Source organism: Alosa alosa, chromosome 23, assembly GCF_017589495.1.
Source record: "Alosa alosa isolate M-15738 ecotype Scorff River chromosome 23, AALO_Geno_1.1, whole genome shotgun sequence".
Classification (NCBI taxonomy): Eukaryota; Metazoa; Chordata; class Actinopteri; order Clupeiformes; family Clupeidae; genus Alosa; species Alosa alosa.
This window is the reverse complement of record NC_063211.1, coordinates 24591281-24599089: the sequence shown is the minus strand read 5'-3', so window position 1 is coordinate 24599089 and position 7809 is coordinate 24591281. Positions and strand designations below refer to the sequence as shown.

The window sequence follows — 7809 nt, the reverse complement described above, 5'->3', positions numbered from 1 at the left end:
TTGTGCGAATGTGACTTTATTGTTTTTAATTCATTCGGTTTCGAGTATTCGGGCTACTTCATTTCATAAAACTTAATTTGTATTCAACATGCATTAACCACCCCAGAAAGAACTAAAGGATACATAGACTTTTGTTCAACAAAAGCTTTCAAATATGTCTATTTACAAACTGATGTGTGTCAAGTGTCAGTTAGGCAGCCATTGTTTGTTGGCTGTCAGATTTTGATTTGTAGGCTACCCAACAGCGCACTGTGAAAATTGTAAAAAGTTAGAAATAGCCAAAAGTTCCATTTCTTTTTTTTCCATCCAGGTTAATGGCACAATTGTCATATCTTATTTTCCCGGGATACTAAATCCATTTAGTAGGCTATAAAGTTGATTCAGTAGTTTCTTGTGTCCTCCCTTTTCACTTGACCGAAGATTCGGTGTGGCACTCTGCCCTTCTTGCCCTGGTGCGTCTTCACGTGCTTGGCCAGGTGGTCGCTGCGCATGAAGCGCTTGCAACAGTCCGGACAGGCGAAAGCTTCTCACCCGTGTGTGTGCGCAGGTGTCTCTGCAACTCGTCGGAGCGCGTGAAACTCTTCCCGCAAAACAGCCAGTTGCACACGAACGGCCGCTCACCTGAGTGCCAACGTAAGTGCGCTTTGAGATGCGAAGTTTTGCCGTAAACCTTTCCACAGCCCGGAATGTGGCAGATGTGTTGCTTTTTCTTTCCGGGCTCTTCTGTGGAAGGGCTGGAGTTCTGGCAGTTGGGACACCTGCACCTACGACATCTGCGCGCGCCACTAAGTGACGATTTCGAATGGAACAGAGCCGCAATCTGTGTCTGATAGTGCGCAAACTCTGTATGTCCCAAAACCAAACCTCTCTGCAATGGGAACCGGTGCGCGGTGAGAGACGTGGAATGACTGACGTGGGTCCCCTGCTGTAAACTCCACCATGGAATATCCTCCCTGATGCCCTGCGGTAGATGTCTGGATTGCTGGCTATGAACCAGACCATGTCCATGTCCTGGAACAAAACTTGACATCGAGGCTGCTATGGACGCTGTCGTAGCTGTGTAAGTTACAGTCGGGACATATGTGGGCGTGCAACTCGCCTGCAGTGATTGCACAGAACAAGGCAGCATCTTGACCGGTGGAAAATCATACGGATATCCCGGATCAGCTGGTGGGGTGAGAGGAAGAGGAAGTTCGTGATGTGCAGAAAAGGACGAGTGGATATTTGTGGAGAGGGGGGCTTTTGGAGAAAGTCCCAAAGTGGAATTATTCGTGAAAGCACCCTGCGCAACGCCATCGTTACTCCACGGATGGAAGAGTCTTGACGGAGAACTCAAAGTCGTGTCATAGGAATACTGGACTTGGAGAGGCTCCCCGGGGCTGGAACTCTGATGATGCCCAATACGGTTACAGGTGGCAGCCAGAAGAGCAAGAGGTGAATGCCTGGTGGTTTCCGGTGAGGAGTTTGGCGTCCGATCCTGAAAGGATAACATCATTCTTTTCAGACATTGAGTTCCCGGGGAAGTTGCATGAACGTTTTACTTCCACTTTCAGAATAATTCTGCTCTTCAAATGTTGAACAGCGCTCTCCAGATAAAGTAGAAACTTGTCTCACGTTTAGTTTAAATTCTACTCCTACTTCTAGTCTATACTAGGCTCAGAATATGCTGAAAAGTAGGTAGGCTACGTACCATGTGACAAAAGCCATTTGGTTATCATAATTCAAATATAGCCTACCAATATCACAAAACTCAACAAACCTGAAGAAAAGCTTGAAGTGTATCATTCCGCATGACATCAACTGCTCCCATGGCCACCTGTGTTTTTATTCTGTTACAAAATCCTTGAAATATACACCCATTTATATATTCTTCAACCAAAAATAACAAACTGTCCAATGATCACAGAGTGACTCTGTTCTAATGTTCTAACTCACAAGATACCCCGGACCAACTGGAGAGGGTGGAATCGCTTCTTAGAATGTCATAAAGACTTTGGTGGGCCGCCAGCCAGTAAGAAATAAGATTTATTACTTTGAAGTTTGCCGCTGCCCAATCATCAGAGAATAGCAGCTCTTTTGTAAGGGGAGCGCAGCTCCTTTGAATCCACAAAGCTCCCACGGAGTGTTTGTTGTTCTGGATAAAAGGACTGATTATAAAGGGGGTGGTATGGGGTGGAGATAAAGGCGGGACAATTAATGAATTAATCTCTATGAGCGAAATGTATGTACACAAATAATTGGATTTTCTTGATCAAAGACACCGGAGGCGACGGGAGCTTTCGGAAACGGCGCGTGCCCTTTCACTGTATGAGATTAGGATCCCCAGTTCACGGTGTAACGCCCTGTTCGCCTGTGTAATCGTCGGCTGTGTCCGTGAACAACTTCATCACAGAACACATCACAGGGGGAATGACAAACGGCTGTAGAACAAAACAACCTGCATTGAGTTACCTGTCATTGAGGCCTACATACTCCCTGACTGTGAAGTTGCCTAGGAGGGTATGCTATTCTACACGAATCTTCAAATGACTGCAACAGAAATTTATTCTCGTTTAGAGGTCCTAAATCGCAGATAGACTATTTATGCAATTGTGCCATGCAAATGGACATGATTTTCTCTCGAATGCTCAAACTGTAGCAGCACGAATGGGAAAGCTAAATCTTTAATGATGCCTTTGATCTGAGGACTGTTTACTTGATCCCCTTTCAGTCGCCTTTGGAGACATGACATTCCAAAGGCAAACAGTACAAGTCACTTTTTTTGTTGAAAAGATAACAAGTTGAAAAGATTCAGCAAATTCTGCAATGTGTAGGGCACTTTCTTTTAGGTGCAGTAGCAGTGCATTGGCCAAGTCTAGTTTGACTTCAGCAAAGATCCTTATCTTGTTATGCATTAGGGAAAGCCACCTGTCATTGACACAGGAGTCCGTGTGTTCTGGATAAGATCATTTGCTTTGAAGGGATTATTTTGCTGAAAACCTCCCACCAGTGAAGTTCAGCCAATGACCCGACTCAATGAAGGCACTTTACAAAACGTAATGCTTACACTGAAGAACTAGAATAATTGATAATGCTTTGGGGGACTTTTAGAGAAAGAGAGAGAGAGAGAGAGAGAGAGAGAGAGAGAACAGTGAGGCAACTAGAAGGCTAGCACAGGCTTCCAAAAGCGTCTCATATTAGAGCAACATCTGTGGATTTCCTGTGGCCGACAACAAAGCTGGGCTCTGTTCACTTCTGAGTTGTGCTTTGAAGTCGTGCTCCAGCAGAATGCTGCCATTGTTCATCCTGCACAACACGTGGGTTCTCCAGACTTTGCTCTCTGTAATTTAAAAAGATTTCCAAGGTAACCCGACACTTCTCGCTCTTCTATTTTTCCCCTCTGCTAACCTTTGAGGAAGAGTGAGAGTTCCTCTTCAAAAGCCAAAAAGCGCCGTAGCCCAGGGTCACACGCTCAGACTAAATCGTTTTGAATTTAGCGCCGTCTCTGAACTCTGTGTGCGGTGCGACACTGCCCCCAGGCCCTACATGAACAACCCCTTTCAAACATCTGAGGGCCCACAGGTCCAACACACACACACACACACACACACACACACACACACACACACACACACACACACACACCTCTTAGTTGTATTGTCTGAAACACTCTGTGGCTGTACTAACATGGCCCTCAGACCTGCAGCAGCATGGGCAGCGTGGTGTTTCAGGTGGTCGGTTGCACTGACTGTGTGACTAGATTGAAACAAAAGCCAGTGCTCTTAATGAGACAATGAGACAAGAACAAAGATGCTGTCGAATGCAGGAACAAAGATGCTGTCGAAGCCAGTAAGTGTTTTCCGGACAGGATGTAGTAGGCCGATGTGGCAAGCAAGAAAGAGAACGGAAATGGACACACACACACACACACACACTTTTCTGCTATAACTTTCCCTCAAAGTCTAGTTTAACCCGAGTATGCAGGCACCTGTTCTGTGTGCAGATGACCATGGACCGGGTCAGAGTGGCCAGTCCTCAGAAGGGGTTCCATTCAGACACTGTCTTTGAAGCCCTCGGCCAACCAACCCAGCCAGCTAAAACAATGGCGTGGAGATGGAGCCTGTGTTTGTGAAGCTAAAGCCCCTTCAAAGCCAGAGGATGTTTAAAGAGCACGTGACTCAGATGTGTTTAGAACAATGGATTTTTTTTTGGTGTGATCACGAAAAATATGCTATGCACTCAGAAGAGATAGCTGATTTTTGTGGCAAGAGGCATGGTTTTTATTGATGTCAGAAATAGCATGGAAGTTTTGTATGAACGAAACAGTTGGTTGCTTACTGCATGTTACTCCTTGTCTGTTTGTCTGTGGGGTGACTCAGGTTACCTTGGTCAGGTCAGTCAACCCCACTCCCTGCTTCCTTCAGAAAATGAACATGCAAATGTTACCTAGAATTAAGTTTAATAAAGAGAAAAACATCCCCAGACAATGAAATTCAATTAAAATGGGCCCAATCGGTTTCAAAGGCGGCGGACTGAAGCCACGGAGGAGGAGAACCAGGGACAACCAACCTCTGGAGATGGAGTCTTAGAGGAAAGTCCTGGGTATCGCTTATTACTGGCCCGCATTACTGTGGCCAGCCCTCTCTTTTGCATGGACGTTCTCGTTTGCACGGAGAGAAAATAAAGGGCGAGCTGATTGGGGCCAGGGGCATCGGGGGAGAGGGGCTCCAGCTAATGGATTCAGAACACTTTAAAGAGACACTCCAGGGTGCAGTGGCGGCCTATTTTACATTGGACTGTTCTTCAGAGGAGAGAAAAGGAACTCAGAGCCACGCAGTGTCTCTCTCGCAGACTCATAGTATAAACACACACACACACACACACACACAACTGAACTGTAATATGGCAAGAAACCTTTAATTATTGCTAGAAGAACTAATGGGGAACAGGATCTTACACACACACACACACACACACACAGACTTTCACACCGACTCACAAGCACTTGATCACAGAGGCATTGTAGCAATTATCCTGAGAAAAGCCCTCCTTTGCCATGAGGGATATTAACACATGTTACCTTATCTGTGGGGACTGCGCTCTTCTGATCTCTGAGTGGATGTCTGTCATTAGTCGCAGTGACATATGCCGTGTCCTTCATTAAAGCTCAGCACACACAGACATCCACAGGCAATTACGGACAGCAACTGAAGTTACAGTGCTCCCCTTTTTGCTGTGTGTGTGTGTGTCTGTGTGCAAAGGAGGGATTGATCACACTTTCTTTCTATCTTTTCTCAAAGATCAAAATCGAAATGGAAAGGATTGGTCTCACAGGAAACTATGCATATCACTCATTTCAAATGTGAATTGGTGTGCACTTGAATTCAGCCTCCCAACCCACACACAAAACACCATGACACTGATGAAAGAAACACCTGTGTTGCCATCTGCTACAGCCTCAGTTCACAGGATTTCCTCCTCTGAACTGTGAAGAGGACAACGTGGGTCCACAACCACAAACCACTGGAACGGGCAGGTAGGAATGAGCAGGCGGGCACAAGCAGGGCAGACTCAGGTGAAGACGGGGCAGACTGGGACAGTAACGGGAACGGTGACTGGAATTGTGACTTAGAATAATAATGGGCATGGGGACGGGACTGGGAACAGAGACACAGACGGGGACAAAGACTGGCATGGTGACGTGGACAGAGACGGGGACAGACTGGGAAGGACATTCACAAACGGGTCGACAGACACTCAAGAACAGGGGTAGACAGAGACAGAGGTTGAGGGGGCCGGACAGAAAGAGGTTGGCGGGGCCGACTCGAGCGTCAGGGCCGCAGGCATGGCCACCAGGGTGGCACAAAGTCTCTTAATCCCTGCAGGATCCTGACATTATTTTTGTTTGACCCAGACCCAAGGAATAGACTTGACATTTTAGAACAAGACAACAACCCTTAGGCATAGTAAACCTTTTACCATTTCTCACCTCACATCACCAGCACATTTGATTTGCCCTCACAGAGACCACAGAGCTTTATTGGCCTACACAACTCCTTGACATCCACATAACCTTGCTAAACAAACTAAGTGAGATCAATCATGACAGAATGAGGAGTGACCTCCCAATCTGCTCAAGTCTCCTCCGACGTCAGCAATGGGACCAAAGTCTGGAACCATGTTTTATATGAGCAAACAACACAGAGTGTGCAGTTTGACAGTTACACGGTTATTTGCCCATGCAAAGTATTGTTAGAGAGGAGGAAGAGGAATATAAAACCACCCAGCTATCACACATGTATGGTCGCCAAAAGTTTTGGAGGCGCGCAAAATGATTTGCAGTCTGGATTAGACATTTTTCTAAAGGTTTTTAGTCAAAGGCTGCCATTGACATAATGCCTTTGGTGTTTACACAGCCTACCTATGAGAGAAGACATTTTCTGCATTTGCTTACAATGCCAGTCTTCGAAACCAAATTCCACCAATTAGAGAGAAGGGGGTCGCGAGACTTGGCCCATGTTTTTTGGGGGGTCGCCAGACAAAAAGTTTAAGAACCACTGGTGTAAAGGTCAAGGATCAGGACTTCCAACAGAACCCCAAAAGGTTATGAGTTGATCCCCAACATTGTGCCCCTAAATGAGGCACTTAAACCCAAGTTGCTCCTGAGAGGCTGTCCCTGTAGTTACTTCACTGCCAAGTCATCCTGGATCAGAGCATCTGCTAAATGACAAATAATGTGATGTAAAATAATGTAAACATTATGAGGGCTGAAGGAAAATCAGGAGAATGTATCTCAGCTAAAGCTTTCATATCCTGCCAGGAAACAGCTTCTCTGTCAGACAATTATGCCTTGTCGCAATTACTTTATTTATTCATGCAACACTGCAGCCAGTCTGTTTGTTGTCAATCACTAAAAGGAGGATGTGTCTTTCATGTTCTCTTATCTTTCTTCTTGTCTTGACCTTCTCAAAATGCAGTCTGTGAGAGAAAAGAAGACGTGTTTGGCATAAATTCAGAAACTTAGTGTGTATGTATGTAGCCTACTAATATGTTCATATCTGCAGATGAATGTTTATTTATTTGTGTGTGGATGTGAGTGTGCATTTATGTAAAATAAATAAACATTTTACAGTAATCGGTCCAAATAATATCTTTTAGTTCATTTTATGTAGTTACATATTAATCAACACTTATGTACCCATATGTAGCAGATTTGAGGGTATAGGCATGACTGTGGAATGGTTGCAGATGATGGCTAAAGGATTGACACACTGGAAGCATTAGCCAGGTGTGATGAGAAGAAGTCTGGAAGAATGTGTGGGGTAGTTACAATGTTGGAATGGTCAAATGGTAGGCCTCAGTTAGCATTCATTTTTTAAATTCATACCCACACACACAGACCTTTGGGGGGGGGGGGGGGTTCTCCTAATTCCCTAAACAAGCTAGTTCTTCATATAAACACACACACACACAAAGTGGTTCATATTGATTTTGTGTCAAACCTGTGTGAGCGTGTGTGTATTTGTGTGTGTTTATACACGTGGGTGTGCAGATGCTGATGGTATCAGGAGCCTCCGCATGGTCCCCCCCACCCTCCCCTTTCTTCTGATCAAAGGGGCGCGTAAGGGCCGACTGAGTGAACATGGCGCTCGCCTTTCATAAACCGCATCAATTATTCAACATGAGGCCAGACGCCGCTGTGTGAACGCCACTGATAAGGAGCGGAGGGCTCCAGACAACAGACGGGTAGAGAGATCAGAGACCCACCACCACCGGCCTGACCTGAGCTGCTGGGAGCGTAGGTGGGCATAGACTGGGCTGTTTACACAC

The 7809-nt window shown here is 45.8% G+C and overlaps 1 pseudogene; it reads right to left on the bottom strand.

Moving 5' to 3' along the window:
- On the bottom strand, positions 1-3171 carry LOC125288366 (annotated as a pseudogene).
- Between the last annotated feature and the right edge of the window lie 4638 nt (positions 3172-7809).